The 23,135-nt window shown below is 43.9% G+C and overlaps 1 long non-coding RNA gene across 1 annotated transcript; it reads right to left on the bottom strand.

Moving 5' to 3' along the window:
* Positions 1–8,552: 8,552 nt before the first annotated feature.
* LOC129526941 (uncharacterized) lies at positions 8,553–10,547 on the bottom strand. The gene is made up of 2 exons (XR_008671756.2): positions 10,036–10,547; positions 8,553–8,776 (listed from the first exon to the last, which is right to left on the bottom strand). It is a non-coding gene; the product is annotated as an uncharacterized lncRNA (long non-coding RNA).
* Positions 10,548–23,135: the final 12,588 nt, after the last annotated feature.

The following is a 23,135-nucleotide window of genomic DNA, read 5'->3' as shown; positions in this document are numbered from 1 at the left end:
AGCTGGGACTTAAATCTAGTCCTCGTGAGCCAGGGACCAGGTTCATGAAGGGCACTTTGGGGTACTGGAGACAGCCAGTAGGGTGGGGCACCTGCCTCAGGATGGTCTTGGGTTAGCAGCTCCTGACATGTGACAGGGAGGCAATCCAGGCCTGTGCTCACGCATGGCTACATGCAAAGCAAAGCAAGGTGTACTCTTTAAATAACCTGCCTCCACCTTCTTGCTTTACATTTGGGGATAACCAGGCTTAGAGACAAGAAGTCACCTGTCTTAGACCTCACAAAGAGTGGAGGCAAAGGTAGGAGATTCCAGGAGTCCTGAATCCCAGCCTGGGCTTTTGCCCGCATGCCATGTGGGGTTTGCCTGGCTGCAGCGTTTCAAATCCCTGATGCTTTCTGGGAGCCACTGGGAGCCCAGGGTCTCCTCCCTGTGCTCAAATACCAGGCTTCCGAGGGGCCAGCGCTGCCCTGGAGGCAGCATCTCCTTAGCCTCCTGGCAGAGCTGCTTGGCTTTCAGAAGCCCAGTCCAGTAGAGCAGGGATTACCCAGCATACTGGGCCTGTGGAGGCAGAAGAACCAGGCTCTTTGCTTTGCACAGCCCTCCCTGGGATTACAAGATAATGCATATGAAGAGACATTTGCTTATCCAAGTTCATGGATTATGTGGAAATCAAATTGTAGTAATCTCCGTGGCCATCTGGTCTTGATGCCTCTAGCCAGGATCTCCCAGAGGCCTGCTCAGGCCCCCGTGCAGGACTGGGGCAAGGGCCGGATGTGCTTTTGATGCCTGGAGCCAGGCCAGCATTTTCCAACAGGCCTAGAAGGCCAGGAGGGTTTATACCCCCAGTGTCAGGGAGCAGACGGCAGGGCAGGGCCAGGCAGCTAGAGCCAGGAGGCAGAAAACCATCCGTTACCAATAATACTGCGTGTGGACGGTCCACCTGTTTTGTTAATGAAAACCACCTGGCGTTTTAAAAGGCATCATTAGGCACATTTCTGGGGTGGGGGTGTTGGGAGGGGAATTTTTCTCAAGATTAGATGCACACGTCTCCCATTCTCTTGAAGAAGTGAGGCCTGAGCAATGGGCCTTCCCTGGTTCTGAGAAAAGGGAAATCAGGTTTTCTGTAGCTGGTGATTTGGGCTCTGTATTCATGACCCACTGAAGCTTTTGAAAGGGGAAGAAGAAAGAAAGGCAGTGCTGTGTAGGGTGAAGCACGTGGATTCGGGCTTCAGGCTGTCAGGCTTGGATCCAGCTCTTCCACTTAGTAGCTGTGTGACTTTGGGCAAGTCAGTTGATCTTTCTGTACCTCAATTCCTCATCAGTAAAATGAGAATACTAATAGGATGTACCTTGTGGGGTTGCTGTAAAGGTTAAATGAGTGTTTATATTTAAAGCCCTTAGAGGATTGCCTGTCACCAGGGTTCCTGAGTGCAGAGACTGTCCTGAGTGTGAGTGGGGTTGCAGCTGATATTGAGTCATTACTAGCTGTGTACAGGTAAACAGGCTCTTGGAAGTGTGGGGTTGGGAGTGGTGTGTTGTTTTGTGGCACTTACTTGTCCATCTCCATGTTGCAAATATTCCCACCATGGCTGATTTTTGAGCCATCATTATGGTGTCACTAAATGCAGAATCGGGAAGAGGTGTGCACAATTGACTCTCGAGAGTTGGGGTGAGCTGATTCCAACAGAGCTCTGGCCTGGCACCCACTGGTGTGATGAGGCCACATAATCAATATTAAAAATGTTCATTCTGGCTGGTCAATGCCTTAAGAGTCCTCCTACTACTCTGTTAGTCATGGTTTCTCCCCTTGTGATCTTCCCAGACTTCCCACTGGTCCATTAACTGAGAGAGTTATGAGGACTCTGCTCCATAATTTGGCCAGTATCAGTTCTGATAGGTCAAGGCTGTGCCAGACCAGCAGATAAGTTGTGTGAGTATCACAAGTCTGCAGCCCCTAAGGTTCCAGGTCAGGAAGCTGAGTGGCCCTGGCTTGTGGGTGTGATGCCTGGCATACTACTGTCAGCTACTCTGTGAGATTCCCTCCCTGTATTGTCACCCAGCCCAGCCACGAGACAAAGGTAAAGCCCTGTAACTGTACTCTGAACTGAGGCAAAAAGGTGTCTATCACTTTTAAAATAGAGTTTGCACATGATTTACTCAAATGATTGAAAAATGTAATCAATATGACCTACTTCACCAGCTTGGAATGCAAATACCATCTCGTTTCTTTTAGTTTTTCCAATTAATTGCTTGAGTAGTCTTTATGATTCAGAAGTTCAAGCTCTCTCTTTTGAGGCTTCTGCCCCACTGAATTATCGTTGGCTTAGAATAAAGGAAGAACAATTTCCAAATGCGAGCCAGAAAACAAGAGTCTGATTAGTCTACTAGCTGGCAGTCTGAGTTGAGTGGCTGCTGTGGTACTCTAATTCAGGACTCCCAGCCTGACCAATGTGCCAGGATGGTTGGACCTGGGCAGTATGGAGCCAGGCAGGGGGTAGAAATGAGTGTGATGGGCTGGGAGTGGGCAATAGAGAGTGGTGGGGTCTGTGTTGAAGTGACATGTACCTTCCTCCAGCCAACTGTCACCATTTGAGAGTGTGAGCCCTGTGTTGGCTGATTTTCTCATGTTTTCCAAAGAAACCAGATATGTATAGGGTATTATTTTTGAGGCATAATTTATATACAATAAAGCATACAAATCTTAATGTGTTTTTACACATGTATACATTTTACATGTGTAACCACCATCCATCATAAAGAGATGGAACATTTCCACCACCCACAAAGTTCCTTTGTGCTTCTTTCCCTGTCAACAGCTAGCCCCCTCCCTCAAAGGTAACCACTGATTTTTTTTTCTTTTTTTGAGATGGAGTCTCGCTCTGTCACCCAGGCTGGAGTGCAGTGGTGCGATCTCAGCTCACTGCAGCTTCTGCCTGCTGGGTTCAAGCAATTCTCCTGCCTCAGCCTCCCGAGTCACTGGGATTACAGGCATGCATCATGATGCCTGGCTATTTTTTTGTATTTTTGGTAGAGACAGTGTTTCACCATGTTGGCCAAGCTGGTCTCGAACTCCTGACCTCAAGTGACCTGGCCATCTTGGCCTTCCAAAGTGCTGGGATTACAGGCATGAGCCACCGTGCCTGGCCATGTAACCACTGATTTCTATAGCCATAAATAAGCTTTGTCTGATCTTCAGATTCCTATTAATAAAATCTTACAGTCTGTATTCTTTTGTGTCTCATTTCCCTTGTTCAGTATACTTTTGAGAGTTTTCCATGTTGCATGTATTCGCAGTTTATTCCCTTTTATTGCTGAGTAATAGCAAATATCACAGTTTGTTGATCTATGCTCTTACTGAAGAATATTTGGATTGTTTTCACTTTTGGGCTATTGGAAATAAAGCTGTTACGAACCATCATGTATGATCCTTTTTTGTGGATACGTGCACTCACTCCTCTTGGATACATATATATGACTAGTATTGCTGGGCTATAGGATACGTATATGAAACTTGATTAGAAACTGACAATTTTTCATAAAGGTTATATCAGTTTATACTCTCACTAGCAATATATGAGAGTTCTAGTGCCTCCACATCCTCATGAGCACTTTTGGCCATTCTAGTGTGTATGCAGTGGTACCTCACTGTGGTTTTAATTTGCATTTGACTGATGAATACTAAGATTGAGCATCTTTCCATATATTTATTGGCCATTCAGTATCTTCTCTTATAAAGTTCCTTTTAAATTCCTTGCCTTTCTTTTTCCTTTTTAATTGAAGTGTCTTTTATTATTTTGTATTTTTTATCTATATATTATATATATGTTTTATTTGGGTCATGTTTTGTTGTTGATTTCTGTTTTAATCCATTGTAGTCAGAGAACATACTCTTTTGAGATTTATGAAGACTTGCTTTATGTCCCAGCATATAGACTATGTTGGTGACTGTTCCATGTGAATTTAACAACAAGTATGCTTTGAAGTTGTTGAATATTGTTTTCTATGAATATCAATTAGGTCAAGGTAGTTGATAGTGTTCAAATCTTCTGTATACTTGTTTTTTGATTACTTGTTCTATTCATTGCTGTGTTAAAATCCTCAGCGGTGATTGTGGATTTCTTTAGTTCTGCCGTACGTTAGTTTTTGCTTCATGTACTTTGAAGCTCTGTTGTTATGTGTGTACGCATTTATGAGTGTTAGGTCTTCCTGATGAATTGATCCATTTATCATTATAACATGTCCCCGTTGTTTCTGCTCACACTCCTTATCTCGAAGTCTATTTGTCTCTTATATAAATGAATATAGCCACATCAGCTTTCTTCTGATTAGCATTTATACGGGACATCTTTTCTCAATCTGTTTACTTTCAAACTGTGTCCTTATATTTCAAGTATGTCTCTTGCAAGCAGCATAATTTGAGCTTGTTTCTTTATCCAAACAGGCAACCTCTTTTTAAAAAAATTTAAGTGTCTGGTTAGCATAATTAAGGATATGGTTGGGTTTAAGTTTGCCCTCTTACTATGTGTCCCATCTCTTTTTATATATTTGTTCCTCGTTTCTGGCCTTCTTTTGAATTAACCAGGCATTTTTTATTATTATACTTTATTCCTTTGTTGGCTTTGAAGCTGTACTTTTGTATATTATTTTAAATGTGTATTCTAGAAATTATAATATGCATCTTAACTTTTCACGTTTAATAAATCATGTAATTAGTATTAATTACCATAATACAATTTAACAATGTATGAATCTGACAAAATATGATTCCTTTTATTTCCTCTCCTACCATTTGTGCTACTTTTCATATATTTTACTTCTAGACATGATATTAGCTTAACACTTCAATGTTATTTTTTGCTTTAAATAGTAGGTTTATGTATATATATTTGCAAATACCCCTTTCCTGTGCTCTTTATTCCTTCCTGAAAGTTTTAGCCTCCATAATGTTCATCAGCCTGAGGAGCTTCCTTCAGTATTTCTTTTAGTTTAGTCTACTGGTGATGATTATTCTCTTCTTTTGTTTTTCTGAAAATGTCTTTATTTTGCTTTATTTTTGAATTATGTTTTCACACTATATAGAATTATAGAGTGACAGTTTTTTCCCTTTTAGGATCTCAACAATATAACTCTATTATATTCTGAATTCCATTGATTCTGTTGAGAGGTTTGCTATAAATCTGTAAATCTCATGGTTATTCCTCTAGATTTAATGTTTCTTTTTCCTCTGCTTTGAAGATTTTTTTTCATCATCTTTGGTTTTTAGTGGTTTAGCTAAAATATGCTTAGATGTATTATCTGACTTGAGATTCACTGAGCTTCTTGAATCTGTGGGTTGATATGTTTCATAAAATTTAGAAAATTCTGGGTCATTATCCTTTTAAATATTTATCTTGCTTCAATTATCTTTCTCTTCTTTTTGGACTTCAGTTGTGTTTATATTATACCATTTGATTTTTTTCCCCACAGTACTCTGATGGCATGTTCTGGGTTTTTAAGAAATTTTTTTTTTTCTCTTTGTGCTTCAGTTTTGCTGTTTTTTTAATTGGTCTGGTTTTGAGCTTACTGATCCTTGCTTTGTCCAGCTCATTATTAAGTTACTTCTTCATTTCAGATATTTACCTTTTTAGGTCTGAAATTTCCATTTGATTCTTCTTTAAAGTTTCTGCTTCTCTGATGATATTATCTTTTTACTCATTATATTCATACTTCCCAGTAACTTAAAATATTTGTAACTGCTCCTTTAAATTTCTTGCCTGTTAATTTCATTATCTGGGTCATCTGTAGGTATGCTTCTATTGACTATTTTTCTCTTGATTACAGTTGTAATTCTTTGCATTTATTAGAACTTTGGATCACAAGCTAGACATTGTATACAAAAGCAGGGTAGAAGCTGAAGTAGGTAATATTTACCCCCAGAAAAGTGATGTCTTTTCTTCTTTTAGCAGCAAAAACAATGGTTTCATTCAGTGGTTTCATTGGTTTCAAAAATGTCTTGTGGATGGGATCAGGTCTCACCCTTGGGATCTAAACTGATTATACGACCCCTCTCTCTCCCTCTTTGACTTCCTGCCTGCCCCCAGATTTCCATTCTGTGGGAGAACTCTTGCTCTGGTTTCCAGCCCAGGTCCATAAGTTACTGCATACTCAATTGAAGTCCCATGGGGGAGAACCGGTGGCTAGTGAGCACCATCTACTTTGAGGGCTCAATCAAACTCCAGTCTGTCATTCTCAGCTCTCTTTAATTCAGCAGAGCACCCCAGTCTCTTGCAGGTGTGTGTCTCTGTCTGCCCATATCCCCAAGAATAAAAGCAGCCATAGGTCTCTGTTCCATTATGAAAGTGTTCTCTTTCTCTAAGATTTAGTTTATTTAGATCTCTCTGCATCCTCAGCTCTCTGGTGGGTTTACAAAACATGATTTTACAGTTTATCTGATGTTTTCTCAGTGTTGTGGTGGGAGTAACTGTCTTTCATGACCTTGTGTATACTAACTAGAAGCCCAGATCATTGTTCTTTTAGTGTAAAACCATCCCATTTTCAAGATAGCAAAAGAACTCAAATATTTAAGAAATATTGTGCAGACCAAAGGAAATGCTTCTGTGGGATAGGCTGCTTTTGGCCCATTGGCCATAAGTTTGTGGCCCTTAGTATTATTGATAATTATTGTAATATTTTTCTTCCTTGGAAAATTAGAAGTTTTTGTTAAGATCTGCCTGTATGAAGAGAGTATGCCATGCTTGAGTTTTTCACATCTTTCACAAGTGTTGTGATAGGGGAAAATGTTAAGAATCTGCTGGATAAGTCGGGTGCGAGTCCCAGCTACTCGGAAGGCTGAGGCAGGCGGATTGCTTGAGCCCAGGAGTTCAAGGCAGTCTGGGCAACATAGTGAGACTCCATCTCTACAAACAACCAAACAATCAAACAAACAAGCTGCTTGATAAGGCCATTGGTGCTCATAGTTGACAGCCCTCTAACTACTTAAGTCCAGTCTTTGGCTCTTAGCAAGTCTTACCTTGAGTGCAAAGAGAATGGCATCTCCTGGTGGACAGAAGAGAAAGAATCCTGAGGTTGCCAGGTGTGTGTGTGTGTGTGTGTGTACATGAACTTAAAGAAACTAATCATTCCAGGAGTCCAAATTACCAAGGTCAATGTAGTACATAACCCCAGTGCTCTGGGTGTTATGCCAAGCTGCCCTTTCTCCAAGTCTAGTGAGAGCCTGAGGCGTCAATCATGATGTCACATAACCCAACAGGTACTAAACAGCTCGAAAAAGTACCTAAAAGGCAGCAAATCAGCAGGACCTGATGGGAAATGAGGTATACATAGTGCAACACACTTCATTTCAACAATCTTACCTGCTATTAATAAAATTGTATTTTCTCATCCATTTTGTTGTGAACAGTTAATCTTATTCTTCTCAAATAAAACCTGTAATGAGCCCAATAATCAAACTCTTGACACAGCATATCATTCTCTAGGATTTGAAGTTCTGTCAAAAGATTTCCCCTGGGGCTTGTAGCTGATCACTAAAAAAACAAGAACTTGTTCCTGTGAGTACGGAGGGCAACGTGGGGAGTGAGAGGTGAATAGTATTCCAGTTCACTGTGATGATTGTATTGGTTACATATTTCCTGCATTGGGCCAGATCATGCTCATTATAGCTCATTGGTGCTGCATATCTGGAACTTCTCTTTGTCCAGTTAGTTGGAGCATTTTCTTTACTCCAACTCCTAGTCTTTTTTCTTCACCCTTCAGCCTCTGTCCGTGTTTAGTGTGTCTGTTTCATGTCAGCGTTAGAGTTTGATTGTTTCTCTAAGGTTGGATAAACAGTTCCTTTGTGGCTTCTCAGATATCTTACATTTGGTTGGCCATTTTTACCCTTTTTGAAAATTTAAAGTCCTCAATTAATTAAATAAATGAACACAACCACATACCTATTTTTGATAAGTGGATTAATGCTCAAAAACAATGCAATTTTATGAATATTTTTATGCACTGTGTTAAGAGAAAAAAGTGACATGCTTAACAAGGCACTTTGCAAGACATTCAAAGGTTAATTTAGAGGATTAAATAAATATTGGGAAATGCACACAGCTCTTATAAACACTTTTATATACAGTTCAAAATAGGTGACACATATTTAATAGCAATGCTGTAAAAATTCTAAATTCAATTTAAAAATATTAAGTATACAAATGCTCCAAAATATATCAAGTCTTTCAAAGGCAGTAACCGAAAGGACAGGCATGTTTTCAGTGGTTGGAGTAGTTATTTAAAAAACGCAGGCTCAGCGGAACCTTGGAGAAACAAACCTTTGGATTTTATGTGTCAATAAATGATGTTCAGAACTCAGCTCAGCCCTGGCCCCAGCCTTAGTAGAGGACTGGAGGGTGTCAGGGGCTGGGGGCTCTGGCAGAGGATCAATCAGGTTGCCTGGCACCACAGTGCTCATCTCAGCATTTATTCCTGCCCCTAAGGCTCTGTGTCCCCAGGACACATGATATGGGAACAGGACTATCTCCAGATCCATATGAAAAGAGACCCCGTTGGCCATCTTAGTGGATGGGAAGTAGTTTATTGTGGCTGAATCTCTCTGGGCTAGGGTAGCAGGGACCCAAACCCTGGTGCTGGTGTCCTCTCCTTTCTTGACTGGTTGGTTGTACAGTAGAGAGGAAAGAACCCATACTTTAGGTTGAAAAGTCCTGGGTTTGAGACCCTGCTCCAACACTCACCAGCTGGACAAATCACTTGCCAGTTGACAGATCTTCCATCTTCATACCTGTAAAATAAGGCTAATAATGCCTTTCTGATAGGGCTTTGGGAGGATGAAATTAGAAAATGGATACAAAAGTGCTTGGCAAATTATATAAGATGCTGCATGCAGTGCTCATTGTGATTTTTTCCATTGCAGATATTCAATTCAAGAAGCAGGTACTAAGCACTTACTGTGTACCAGACAGGCCCTGTATTAGCATTTCATGGGGTAGAATGATGAACAGTGAGAACACACGGACATAGGGAGGGGAACAGCACACATTGGGGCCTGCCGAGGGATGGCGGAGGAGAGAGGGGATCAGGAAAAATAGCTAATGCATGTTGGGCTTAATACCTAGGTGATGGGTTGATAGGGGCAGCAAACCACCATAGCACACATTTACCTATGTAACGAACCTGCACATTCTGCACATGTATCCCAGAACTTAAAAAAAAAAAATCCTCCCGTGCTAGGAGGATAAGATAGGTCAGTATATAGCTGAAATGGAGGTCTTTTCCACCTGAATTTACATCTGCAATGAAAATGTACTGTTAGCAATAGTCCCAGTTTAGGATAACCTGCTATAGTGATCATGGGTAATTTGCTTTCCAAACATCCATTCCTGATTTTCCTGGTAATAGCATCTGAGAATCCACCTCTCTCTCTCTCTCAGCCCATGTGGTTGAGCAGGATCCACCCCTGGCCCATGGGTTATACAGTAAGGCTCAGACTTATAAAACCAGAGCGTTCCATTCCCCTGCTGACAGTGATTGGTTCAGGAACTAGCACATAATTCAAGGGAGACCAGTCAGAGCCAGTGAAATTCAGTTCTGGGTTTTTTGTTTGTTGGATTGCTAGGAAAGCTGACTCACACTTCCTCATAGGACTTAAACCTGGAGGTATGTGGTGGAGCTGCTGCAGTCATCTTGTGGTTATACCAGGAGAGTCTTTCTGAGAATGAATGCTATCCAGAGAAAATGGGCCTTAGAGATAAAGAACCAGGTTTTGGTGATTCTCTTTGAGCACCTGTATCCAGCCGTGCCTGAAGCCAGACCTACCTCTGAACTTTTCAGCTACATGTGGCACTGAATTATCATTTGACTATGATAATTTGGGTGGGGTTTCTGTGCCTTATGACAGAAATGCTTATAACTCACACCAGGATGCCCTGAAGAATCCCCCAAGAGGCTCCTTGGAGACCTTGTAGAGAAGACCACAGAAAGCAAGTATTTTACCTTCTGGCTGCCCCCACACTGCTCCACCTCCTCTATATGCATACTCACACCTGCTGACGACCATGAGGACCAACATCTTTCAACAGGAAACCAATCTTCTGCCCAGTCAGATGTACCTGTCTTACGACAATGACCCAGCCCTTTCTCCCAAGTGACACCAGGCCTGAAAACTCTTTCCATTGTAGTCTACTGCCCTCTCCCTTCCCTCTTTTAAGCAATTCTGGGAGCTGGCCTCATCCAGAGAATCTTTTCTAACTAAGCAGAAAAAAGCATGAACCATCTTCCTTTTCACATACTACGCCACTAGCCTGGCCTGAGATGTCCCTCAGCCAAGGAAGGTCAGAGCTGGAAGGGTAGACAATCGAGGTCATCTAGTGAAGGAGGAGGAAGTGGCTTGTCCGCCTTCACTTGGCAAGCTAGTTTCAGGATCAGGATAAGCAACCAGGTCTCTGCGTTTCTTTTGCCACCATGGGACAAGGTTTGTTTACATTCTGTACTTTTGCATTGCAATACGTCAGATCCTCTTAGACCAGCATGGTGTATGTTGGCGTATAAGTGCCTAGGGAGCAAGGATGCTGGTATATGGTCTGGGTCAGTGGGAGACACAGGATGGAATGGATCTGTGTGAAGTCAGGACAATTGCTCCCATGGTGACCCAGTTGAATTCCTGAACTGCCATAGGTCATTCTCCCTTGGATTCATGGTTCCTCCCTGGAAAATAGGATTGATGTCTCATTTTCATTCCCTGTTGGAGTTTGCTGGAAGACACTCTCTCCCAGAGCTTGGACCATGAGGTTTCAGAGAGCCAGAGCTGGTCTGCAGTGGCTCTGTGAGGGAGTTTGTATCTCTGCCTACACACTCTGCTCATTCATCTGACAGGGCTCCCAGCAGCTGGAAGGGCAGCTCTCTCTTCCATGCTGATGAGACCGGGAGTGGACATATGATCTGGTTTGATAAGTTCCTTAATCAGATCCATTCTTTTAAGAATTTGAAATTAAGACTATGAGAGAGAATGAGTTGGTGAGCTGGGAGGCTGCGCTATGGCGCCCTGTGGAGTTGAGGCCAAGTGAGCCTGGCTCAAGGAAGCCATGGAAAGCCTGAGTTATGGATGAACCAGAATGACAGTGCCTAAATGATGCCCTTCTACAGAGAGAACTGGAAACATGATGGCGCTTCCCAGAAAGAGGTGGGAGGGAGGGAGAGGGAAGCACAGATGACTTTCCAGCTGCTGTGAGAATTACTTTCACTTCGTGCTATCTTCTCAAGTTTTTCTGGTAGCCCTTCAATAAAACTCTTTATTAGTTGAGCTAATTTGAAGAGGTGTGTGTGTGGGGGGGGTCCCTGTTTCTTGCAGCCAAGTGATGAGACTAAGTGTGAGACTAAGGCAGTGTCTCACACATGCTGCCTCCCCAGGTCCTTGCAGCAAGCCCTGCACATTTGCTGAATGTGTACGTGTGCCCCTTGGGGCTGCGTGACTGTGATGGAGGTGCATTCAGCAGTCCAGTGAGCCCAGGGCCCAGGCCCAGAGCTGTAGACACAAATGCTCTCTCACCTGATGAGGGACACTGGGAAGAGGTGAGCCACTGGTGGGTGTTTCTGGGGTGTTTACAGTGGAGGCTTAGTTTCAGAAACAGAAGGCTAATAGCTCTAGGGTCTTCTTCAAAACCCTATGGAACATGAGTGCTCCCTGTCTTCAGCATTCTTACCTATGCTTTTTGAGTCCCTATGCCTCCCCTTTGACCCCAGGTTCTCAAGATACTCCCTGGTTCCCCTTGGGGCCCCTAATCGGTCTTGTCCTGGTTCTTTGAGTCTCAGTTAACTGCAATCTCATTCTGTCTCTCCTCCTTCCCCTTCTTTTCTTTGATGTTGAAATCTGCATACCTAGCAATGGGGAGAGTCTGTAATACAAGTGGCAAATACTCTGATTCATCCCTGTGTCCCTGGAGCCAGCCTAGCTCCTCACCTCCAGTAGCTGGTACCCAGCCCACCCACAGGCCTGGTACTTTTATCTCATATCCTGTTCAGTGCCCTGCAACAAGGTAGGCACTTCGGAGACATTTGTGGAATTCCTTGAATTTGGAGGAATATACTTGATAGAATAGGATGCTCTTCTAGAGGGCCTTCAACAATCTAGGGGAACTGTAGAGCCCCAAGGCCTTGGGGAAATGGAGAATGAAGAAAAGGAGTCTGAGAGACAAAGACGGCTATGGGAAGAGGGGGAAGTCACCAAAGGCATGTTTTGGCAACTGAATTAGGGTAGTGCCATTGGTGTAGCAGAGAAACTCAAGATTGCAGTATCTTAAAACAATAGAAGTTTACTTTCTGTTCAGGTATGAGTGTGATTTGGGTGTTTGGCAGGTGGTTTCCATGTGGTAATTCGGGCACTCAGGTTCCTTTCCCTTTGTAGTTCCATCATCCCTAGGACCTGCAAACGTTTCGCTGGATGCTGTACATCCAGCCAGTTGTGTGTGCACGCGTGTGTGTGTGTGCGTGCATGCACACATGTGTGTGTGTGTATGAGAGAGAGAGAGAGAGAGAAACCTGCATGGGAGGCTTTCATGGGCCAGCCCTGGAGGTGACATCTTGAAATTCTGCTCACCTTCCATTGGCTAGAAATTTAGCCTCATAACTATTTTAAAATGTAAGTTTTATGATTGCTCATGTACAGTGAGGCCAACAGATCAGGAGGCAATTACCACTGAAAAGAGAATCTGTTACTGACAGTTCCCGATAAGAAGGGGGCATGCCATGCCACGCAGGGCCACATGTGGGAGGAGGCAGAGGGAGTGAGGGGAACTGTGGGAAAACCTTCACTGAGGTTGTCTGGGGAAGGCAGGGTAAGCAGGTTTAGAATTGGTTAGTTTGAGACTCAGGGGGGTAGGGGCTGCCCCTAGTTGTCTGATGGCTGACCGTGGGGTAAGTAGGGCAGGGAAATAGTGTCCCACAGTATGAGGGCAGGTGTTGTGGGTGTGGGCTTTGGATTGGGTAATTTGCATTTGAAAGGTGTACTCTTGGGAGGGTCACTATCTCTAGAAAAATGCCCCTCTGGGAGGGGCAGTTTCCCCAGGTCTTGGATGTCAGAACATCATACTAAAAAATCATGACTAATTCCGGCTGGGTGCGGTTGCTACGCCTGTAATCCCAGCGCTTTGGGAGGCCGAGGCGGGTGGATCATGAGGTCAGGAGATCAAGACCATCCTGGCTAACATGGTAAAACCCCATCTCTACTAAAAATACAAAAAATTAGCCGGGCATGGTGGTGGGCGCCTTTAGTCCTGACTACTTGGGAGGTTGAGGCAGGAGAATGGCGTGAACCCGGGAGGCGGAGCTTGCAGTGAGCCAAGATCGCACCACTGCACTCCAGCCTGGGCAACAGAGCAAGCCTCCGTCTCAAAAAAAAAAAAAAAGCAAAAACAAAACAAAACCAACAAACAAAAAAACCATGACTAATTGAATGACCACACTGAATTGCAAGAGGGGGAGGGAAATATTATCTAGTTGTGTGCCCAGGAAAAAAGAGACACTCAGTTCTGGTGAGCTTATTTAGTGTCCACAACAACAACTTAATGAAGAAGAGAGAGCTGAACATTTGGAGCTAGAATATCTGTATGGAACTCCTGACCCAAGAACATGTAGCTGTGGAGGCTTGGATGAGTCACTTTCCCTCTCAGCACATCAGTTTCATTAGCTTTCAAAAGGGGGAGAATCCTCAGAGCTACATCTCATGGCAGTTGTGAGAGTCAAATAAAATGTATAAGATGCTCCTGGCAAACTCTAGAGTGCTGCTCAAATGTTAACTGGTGTGTGTGTGTATGTGTGTGTGTGTGGTTTTTCCAAGTTTGCAGGGGTCGCTGTGCTTCTTCCCTTCCTCTTGGAGTTGGAGCTCTGCTGTCATTCAGGCACAGGTCCCGCCTCCAGCACGCTTGGAGTAGGACCAATGAAGCAGCTGCGATGACTTGATTCCCTAAAGCCACATGCAGGGGCTGGGAGGGTCTTTACAGGGATGGCTCAGGATTAACAGATGTGGTCGGGGGATTTCATGCCATCTCCAGCTGGGAACACATGCGGCTCAACAGGAAAGATGCTGATTAGTGACTCCGACAATGCTTTTAAAAAATGATTCTTTTCCCTGTTTGAAATCAGTACATGTTCACTAAAGAAATAGAGTTAAATATAGAAAAATACAAAGAAAAAGTAAAGGCGTTCCTAGAACCACCGCACAATCATTAGTAACATTTTGTTTTTGCTTTTTTCCCCTTTTGGTATTTTCCTCCTGTGAAATGGCTTTTAATTCATTTGTTCTTAATCAGAAATTCATTTTGATACATAGTATACAAAATTCAAAAGTTACAGAGGATTATGCAGTGAAAAAGAAGTCTGCCTCCCCTTGCAGCTCCCTTCCTGGAAGGCGGCCTTGGTTACCAGTCCCTTACGTTCCTTTCCAAAGTTAATCAATGCACATATAAGTATATGCACGCATATTTTTAAATTTTTAAACATGTTCTAGCATGATATACACCCTCTTCAATAACTTGCCTTTCCACATAACAATATATCTTAGAGCACACTCTTATCAGTTCAGGGGAACTGCCTCATTCATTTTAAAGGCTGTATGATATTCAGTTGTATGGACTGTATCACAATATATTTAACCAGCCTGATATTGAAGGATAGTTTGTTTCCAGTCTTTTAGATTTTTAATGATGCCACAATGAATATTCTTATACCTATATCATTTCATGGATGTGTAAGCCTATCCATAGGATAATTTTCTGGAATTGCAATTTCTAGATTAAAGACTCTGCACGTTTTAAATATTATGTTTTATTGTCTCCATAAAGGTCACATGCATTGAGAGTGCATATGAGTGAGAGTGTCAGTTCCTTCACATTCTTGCTAACAATCTGTTATTAAGCTTTGTCAACTTGGCTAACATAATAGGTAAAAATGAGTGGTATCTCATTTTAATTTGTAAATCTTTTTATGTGTTTACAAATTCATTTTTATCTTAGTTACCGTTAACTATTTTTTCTTATCCACATTTTCCTACTGGACTCTTGATCTTATTGATTTGTAGACACTCTTTATATATAATAGAAATTAGCCTTTTGTCTTTAATATATGTTGCAAATATTTCCCTTAATTTGTTACTGTTCTTATAATTATCATTTTTTTGTGTGTGAAGTTAGTAGTGTAATCAATCTTTTCTATTTAGAGTTTCGGGGTTTGTATTGTATTTTTTAAAAGGCCTTTCTGGCTGGGCTCAGTGGCTCATGCCTGTAATCCCAGCACTTTGGGAGGCTTACATGGGAGGATCGCTTGAGTCCAAGAGTTTCAAGATCAGCCTGGGCAACACAGTGAGACCTTGTCTCTACAAAAAAAAAAAAAAAAAAGAAAAATTAGCCGGGCATGGAGGCGCATGCCTGTGGTCCCAGCTACTCAGGAGGCTGAGGTGGGAGAATCACTTGAGCATAGACAGTTGAGGCTACAGTGAGCCAAGATCGTGCCACTGTACTCCAGCCTGGGTGACAGAGTGAGACCTTATCTAAAAAAAGAAAAGAAAAGAAAAGAAGGCGGTGGGGGGTGGGTGTGTGGTTTCCTATTTCAACTCCAAGAATGTAAAACCTTCCTTCAGTTCCTGAACTTCCAAGGTTCATTAACCTTGCTTCCATCAGGAATTTATTTTTGGGTAAAGAATAAGGTTGTGATGAAACTTTTCTTTTTTTCCTAACTAGAGACTCAGTTTATCCCAACATCATTTACTGAATCCTGCATCCTTTGTTCTACTGATTTGGAAGGTTGTGTTGATCATGAGCTTTATTTTTCATTTGTATTTGAGTATGTTTCTGGAATCTAAAATCTGTTTAATTGGTGGGTTCTGTAAAGGAGATGAACAGACTGAGTAGGGAGTGATCAGAGAAGGTCTCTGTGAGGAGGTGACATTTCAGCTGAGGTCTGAAGGTTGAGTAGAGGAATTAATCTGGCTGAGCGCAGCAGGGTAGCAGGGTCTTTCAGGAGGAGGGAACAGCATGTGTGAGGGCTTTGTAAGGGCTGGCATAACCAAATACCACAGCCAAGGTGGCTTAAGCAACAGAACTTGATTTTTCACAGCTCTTGAGGCTGGGAGTCCAAGATCGAGGTGCCATAGGATGGCATCCTAAGCCAGTTTTGGGCTGGGTTTCCTATCGCTTACAAGCAAAAGAGTACTAATTTTCAGTATCAGAACAAAATGGTAACACTCTGAGCATTTATTCATGCAGTGCTGAAATGCTAGCGTTGCTTTCTTGTGAAGCCCTCTCTCCTGGGCTTGCAGACGGCCACCTTCTCACTGTGTCCTCATGTGGTGTTTTCTCTTAAGTGGGTACCCCTGGTTCCTTTTTCTCTTCTTCTAAGGGCACCAATCCTATTGGCTTAAGGCCCTTCATTTAACCTTAGTCACTTCCTAAAGACTGTTTCTCCAGATACAGTCATATTGACAGTTAGGAATTTGGCAGGGGGCGGGCACAGTTCAGTCTGTGTCAGACTAGGTGCATCAGAGGAACTGACAGGGACAAGTCCAGTGTGGCTGGCCTCCAAGTCAGGGAGCAGGTCATATGAGATGAGGGTGAAGAGGTGAAGAGGGGGCCTGTCAGGACTTATGCGCCATGTTAATTAAAGATTGTGTTCTTCATCCTATGCAAGCAGGAGACTTTGAAGGGTCTTAGGCAGGGAAATGACATGATCAGGTTGACATGTGTGTTTTTATACCCCTCTTTTAAAGTGCTTAAGATGCTTGTTGAATGAATGAAGACACTAGGTGTAAGCTTCATCCTGCAGGCCCTCTGAAGGGTGGGGACGAAGTGCGCATCTTTTCTTCACTCTTGAGATTTCCAGCACAGCCATCAGACTCTCCCTCTCCCTCTGCTTCACTGTGCTGAAAGCCGTGAGATCTGCATATTAGCCCACAATTAGCCTTTAATTAGAAAAGCATGGCTTTGCCTTCACAAAAGGACAAATATCTTTAAAAATGGAATCACTTTAATTGAATAAATCTTTTACTAGATAGTTCTGAAAAGTCTACTTCTTTCATTACGAGCCCCATCCAGCAAGGCTGTTTGAACATGCTCGGTTAATAGAGCAGTCACGAGAGCATGGTTTTGAATAGGGTTGTTTGATCATGCAGGGTAGCCCGAGTCTTGGCCAGCAAAAGGCCCTTCCCCGAATCTCTGGGCTTCCTTTGTGGGTTCTCTCAAGCACTGCTACACAAAGCGTGATCCAGAGCCTGTAACATCAGCAGTGGTTAGGAGCTTGCTGGAAATGCAGAGTCTCAGGCCCCATCCCAGGCCTTTTGAATCAGAATCTCTGGGGGTGGGGCCAGGATATCTATGTTTTAAAATCTATGTTTTAAGCTCTCCAGGCAACCCTAGACACACTAAGGTCTGCATTCAGAACCCAGAGGGTATCTACAATGCTTTGTCCCATCAGCCTGTCATATAGAGGGTCCCCAGGCAAGCCACCGTCATCTGGAACTGCCAATCAGACGTTCACTCTACAAACAGTTATGGATCAACTATGGAACGCCAGGCGTTTCCTGGGACTGGGAATACCTGATAGTCCCTGTCCTCTAGGAGTTTAGCCTGAGAACTTTTTTTTTCTTTTTTTTTTGAGACAGACTCTCATTCTGTCACCCAGGCTAGAGTGCAGTGGCATGATCTCAGCTCACTGCAACCTCTGCTTCCCGGGCTCAAGCGATTCTCCTGCCTCAGCCTCCTGAGTAGCTGGGATTACAGGCGTGCACCACTACACCCAGATAGTTTTTGTATTTTTAGTAGAGATGGGGTTTCACCATGTTGGCCAGCCTGGTCTTGAACTCCTGACCCTAAGTGATCCGCTCGCCTCGGCCTCCCAAAATGCTGGGATTACAGGTGTAAGCCACCGCCCCCAACCAGATTTTTTTTTTTTTTTTTTAATAGCGTGAAGGGAGTCATTTAAGAGAGAAGTCTGGAATTCTATGGAAGCACAGAGGGGCGCATCTGAGGTGAGTACGTGTTGTTTCGTCACACAGCATCAGCTCTCTCTTCTTGGGGTAGTTTCTTATGCTTTGGGGAAACTACCCCTTTCCCACCTCAATCTGTGTTTCACAGAAAGCTGAGCTTACCCCAGGCTCTGCAGTGATGTGGCTTATGATGCGGGACTCAGGGGTTGCTGTAGCGATGGCCACAACAGCCCACTGGAGCCGATGGGAGGCAGGAGGACTCCTGCGGATTTCTGGGAAAGCAGCTCCTCCCAGCTCGATGTGAGGTTGAACGGGCGTGAGGTCTGGAGCTGCTGCAGTCTCTGGGTGACCCTGAGGGATGGCCTATCCAAGCATAAAGGGGACCCATGGAGGAGAACTGAGTCTGACTGAAAGACTGAGCAACCCAGGTCCTGGTGATATTGTTCTTGCCCTTGCGCCGAGCTAGGCCTGAGGCTAGCCGACGCACTGGAATCTTCATACATGTGAAGTAACAGATTCCCTTTTTGCTCAAGCCAGTTTGGGGCTGGGTTTCCTATCCCTTACAACCAAAAGAGTACTGAGTTTCAACATCAGAACAGAATGATAATACTATGTTGGAATATTTATTCATATGTTGCTGAAACGCGAGCATTAATCCTGTTTTTATTGTTTTGTTTTGTTTTGGTTTTTTGAGATGGAGTCTCACTCTGTTGCCCAGGCTGGAGTGCAGTGGTGTGATCTCGGCTCACTGCAACCTCTGCCTCCTGGGTTCAAGCAATTCTCCTGCCTCAGCCTCCTGAGTAGGTGGGATTACAGGCGCACACTACCATGCCCGGCTAATTTTTGTATTTTTAGTAGAGATGGGGTTTCACCATGTTGGTCAGGCTGGTCTCGAACTCATGACCTCATGATGCACCCGCCTCGGCCTCCCAAAGTGCTGGGATTACAGGCATGAGCCACCACGCCTGGCAATACTGGTTTTTAAAAATGAAGTATTTAAAATTCATTTTAAAATAATCAGTGAAACTAAAACCTTAATACCTTTCAAATACAAAATATGTACAAATGTGGAAAAATCAACTAAAAGTTTTAATTAAAATGTTAACATTGAACAAACATTATGATCCTAACATCATTCTGACATTGACTGACATTCACCACCACCAGCCCTGCCGTTTCATCTCATTATCTTCTGGTTCTGCTAGCAGCTCCTCCCATTGTCCCAGTTAGGCCTATGGGTGGTTAAGGTTGCCCTCTGTTTCTAGTCCTATGTATGATGCGGTCTCTTTTTGGGTTCCCTAAACCCTGCCTTTGAAAATAATCACTTTGTTAAACTCTTCTCAACTATCTAGTTTGAGTGTTCCACTCATTTTCTGATACGTATCTCAACCCCCAAACAAAAACACTCACTGCAATCAGAAAACAAAAGTGCTAATTGATGCATGGTCTAAACTAGCTGGAGGTGAGGTGATCAGGGAAGGTTTTCTGGGGGAGGGGTCAGGCGCTAGTTTGGAGGGACGAATAGGAGTTAGGCAGATATTTAGTGATGCAGCTCATTCTTCCAGACTGAGTCCTGGACTCACCTCCTCCAGGAGGCTTTCCCTGATCTGGTGGTGGGAGGAATTGGGAGATGACAGGGAAGATATTCCAATGAGAGATAGCAAAAGTGAAGCCTAGGGAGGCAGCAGAGGGCTGAGAGCTGCAGGGGTTTCAGTGAGACATGAAAGTAGGCCATAAGGAAGAAGTGGAGGTAAATGGAAAGCAGGTGAGGTGGGCAGGATCCAGGACCCCACTTTGCCCAATGTGGCAATGTGTTTTCTAGCATCTAGTCCGACTTAGGATGATAGAGCCCTCATGTTCTGCTTGGATGTTTGAGTTGGTGGTCATGATGGTGGGAGTGGACCGGGCGTGGTCAGTGCAAGGATTTCCCAAAAGCACAGGAAGATAGGAAAGAAACTATGTGCCGGGTGGTTTGCTGGGTGCTCTTACAAAGATCTCAAGTAGATCCTACCAGTGACTTATGAGGCAGATGTCTTTTGGATCCACTTTAAATACAGGGAAAACTGAGGCTTACAGAAGACAGATGACTTTTTCAAGCCACCACTAATAGGGAATGAAAGAGGGCTTCAGACTGTGGTTTGCCTCTCAAGGTCAGGGTCTTGCCCTAAAAGGCAGTCTTTTAAAGTGTGTGTGTACATGTATGGGTATGAGCATGTGAGTGTATATGTGTATGTGAGCTAGTAATCATGTGCATGTGTGTGTGTGCGCATGCGCATACATAGGCAATACTTTTCCAGATACAGGTGGACAGAACAGAAGCCCTTTGTCCCAGAGAAGAGCAGGCTGAATGGCACTTTTCCTGAATCCTAGGGTTACTCTATAGAAGAGGAGGAGGATGCTAATGAGTGGAAGTTCTAGGATGGCCGACTTCACATTCCTTCCTATTAGGACCAGTCCACGCTGCTGAGTCAGGAAGGATCTGAAAGGGCTTGAGCCTGGGCCAGGTAGTCAACCATCGCGGGGGCATTGTAGGAGAAGCCTCTGCCTTGAAAGGGGCTGGATCAGATGGCACAGAGGGTCCCTCCCAGCTCTGAGACAGTCCAATGACTGTCAAGGGATGACCGAGGTTACCAGTGAGTCCCAGGACTCTGGCTTTCCCCCTGCAGGTAGGGTGGGTATGTGGTGGTAGTGTGTGGGGGCTCAGGGCCTTGTTGGTGAGCATGCATGGTGAGTGTGCATTCAGGGGTTGACAGGAGCCACTGGCTGGGCCTCACACTCACAGAAGGCTTCAGATGTGGGCTCTTGATATTGTCCCCAAATGAGGTTACATATGCAGTCCGAGAGATAAGCTGACAAGATGGCGAGGGGAGGACATTCATCATCCAGCCCTAAGCACAATGCATTCCTGAAGCCTGCTGCTGCTTGCCGTGTCGTAAGAATTAATTGTTCATAAATCCTTTAATTATTTTGTGGATAACACAATTATCTCGCATTTAAAACACACAATGGCAATTTGTTAAATGTAAACATTTAAAAGAGCTACAAATTTTGAAACGCAGTTGTAGCAATTTGTCATGCTTGAACATGCTGGAAACCTCAAAACTGTAAGTGATCTGGGTCTCTCGTGACTTCTGAGGACCCCAGGGTGTGGGTGTTCATGGATGCTTATTTGAGTGAGTATGGGTGATAGAGTGCATTTGTGGGGCTGTGGGGAATTGTTTGTGTGTATATGAGGATTTGTGTGTGTTTATGTGTGTCTGTGTCTCTGTGTTTGTGTGTGAGAGAGAGAAAGATGGAGAAAGAGAGAGAGTTTATATTCTGCAGGGGGATCAAGATAGGTTTATACACTGCCGGTGACCATCTGTAGCTTGTGGGGACTGAGGGTGGGCTGCAGGGGAGGAGGCGCTGTCAGAGCACTGCAAATCTAAGATGTCAGGGGCATAACTTGATTTGGAGATTTGGCCCGAATAACCCTCTCCAAATAGAAAAATCAAGGACCCAGCGTGGAGGCAGCCTGTCTGGGCTTAGGCTGGTAATGAGGACTAACAAGGGTTGATGGAGCCTGGGAGCGATGGGCGGAGATGGCCCCGAGCTGCCTGGCACCCTGGGGCCTGCAGCCATCCAGGGCTGCCCGGCCCCGGCCTAATGCTATCAGCCACGGAGATTCTCTGTGATAAGGGTTGAGAGAAGAGGAGAGAGCAGCCTTGCCAGCCACAGAGCAAGGACAGTGGCCTCTGCACAGTCTTCACAGGAAGCTGCTCTTGTGTGCTGGCAAAGCTGGGATAACTAAATGGAACATTCTAGAGGGTACTCTGTTAAGTCCCCACTAGAGCAGGAGGTCTTAGCTATCCTTAAAAATACATTACCTAATACATGTTCATTTTAGGTAATTAGAAGATATAGCTTGTCATAAAGAGAAAAGAAACAGCTTCACCCAGAGGTCACCACTGTATACATTTTGCTGGGAAGGAGCTTCTTGGGAGCCACAGGTGGGGGTCAGGATCTAAAGTCAGGAGGAAAACCACAGTGGACAATTTCTCAGGAAGGGGCCGCATTAGGAGAGGACGCGGCATCTTTCCATCCGTACAAGTCAGCCATTTTCCTCTGGGCTTGAACTTGATCACTGCTTCATTGGTTGAGCCCTAGAAAACGTAGTTGGCTTGCATTTAGGGGACAGGTTGTATAAAAAAATACACATCTTGAAACATTAGCATCATACTCAGCATGGGAGGATGCTCACATTCTGAAAGGCAAATGAGAACTGAGAGGGACTGAAATTTCAGCATTCTTGTGTCCTCATCTCACTCATGTGTTCAGTGAGCCTCAGGTCAGATCTCCTGCACGCTTTAAATTATTCTCTCTTTCTCTGTCTCCCTGCCGCCGCCCCCCACCACCCCACACATCTTGGGGACTGCACAGTTTAACTCAGAGAAGTTAAAGGAATGCATGATGTAACTATTATGTATCTTTTCAATCTTTCCTTATGCACATGAATGCATCTATACGTTTGATTGACAAAAACGGGATCATAATGTCCATGCTCTTTTCATTTATTATATCCTGGCTCTTCCTCTGTATAATATCTGTATCATCATTTTACTCTTAGCATGCCACTGAAGAGATAATACCATAATTTGTGTAATTATATAATCAATTTCTTATTGCAGGGCAGCTACTTTCAAACTTTTGTTATCCCAGTAATTGCTGCAATACCTTTTCTTTCACAGGAATCTTTGCTTTCCTAACCATTTATTTTCCTAGAAGAAATTTTCTCAGTGAGGAATCCTATGTCAAACATATTTACAGTTTAAGCCTTTGGTCACAGCTCAGCAGATATTTTTACTGTTATCTAGGGAAGCGGGGGGACGAGCTCAGTAGCCCGGAAAGAGGTGGATTGGTCTTATCTGTGTGGTGAAGAGCATTTGACAGTGGCCCTAGTTCTCACTCCACTTGTCTTATGGCCGTCCATCAACCTCAGTTTCCCATATTTGCCCTTTATCCATGGGATAGTTTCCCCCTCCTACCAGGACGAGCTAGGCTCAGTTCATCTCTGGTTTCCTTGGAGCAGTAAAGATGATCCATTACATTTGTGGAGTACTTTACAGATTTCAAAGTGGTTTTTATGAGTTTTATCTTGTTGAATTTTCACAAGGCAGGCTTTATTAGTTCTTCA

The sequence above is a fragment of the Gorilla gorilla genome, chromosome 16 (genome assembly GCF_029281585.2).
Source record: "Gorilla gorilla gorilla isolate KB3781 chromosome 16, NHGRI_mGorGor1-v2.1_pri, whole genome shotgun sequence".
Classification (NCBI taxonomy): Eukaryota; Metazoa; Chordata; class Mammalia; order Primates; family Hominidae; genus Gorilla; species Gorilla gorilla.
Note: the sequence above shows the minus strand (reverse complement) of the source record. Positions and strands in the feature narration are given on the sequence as shown.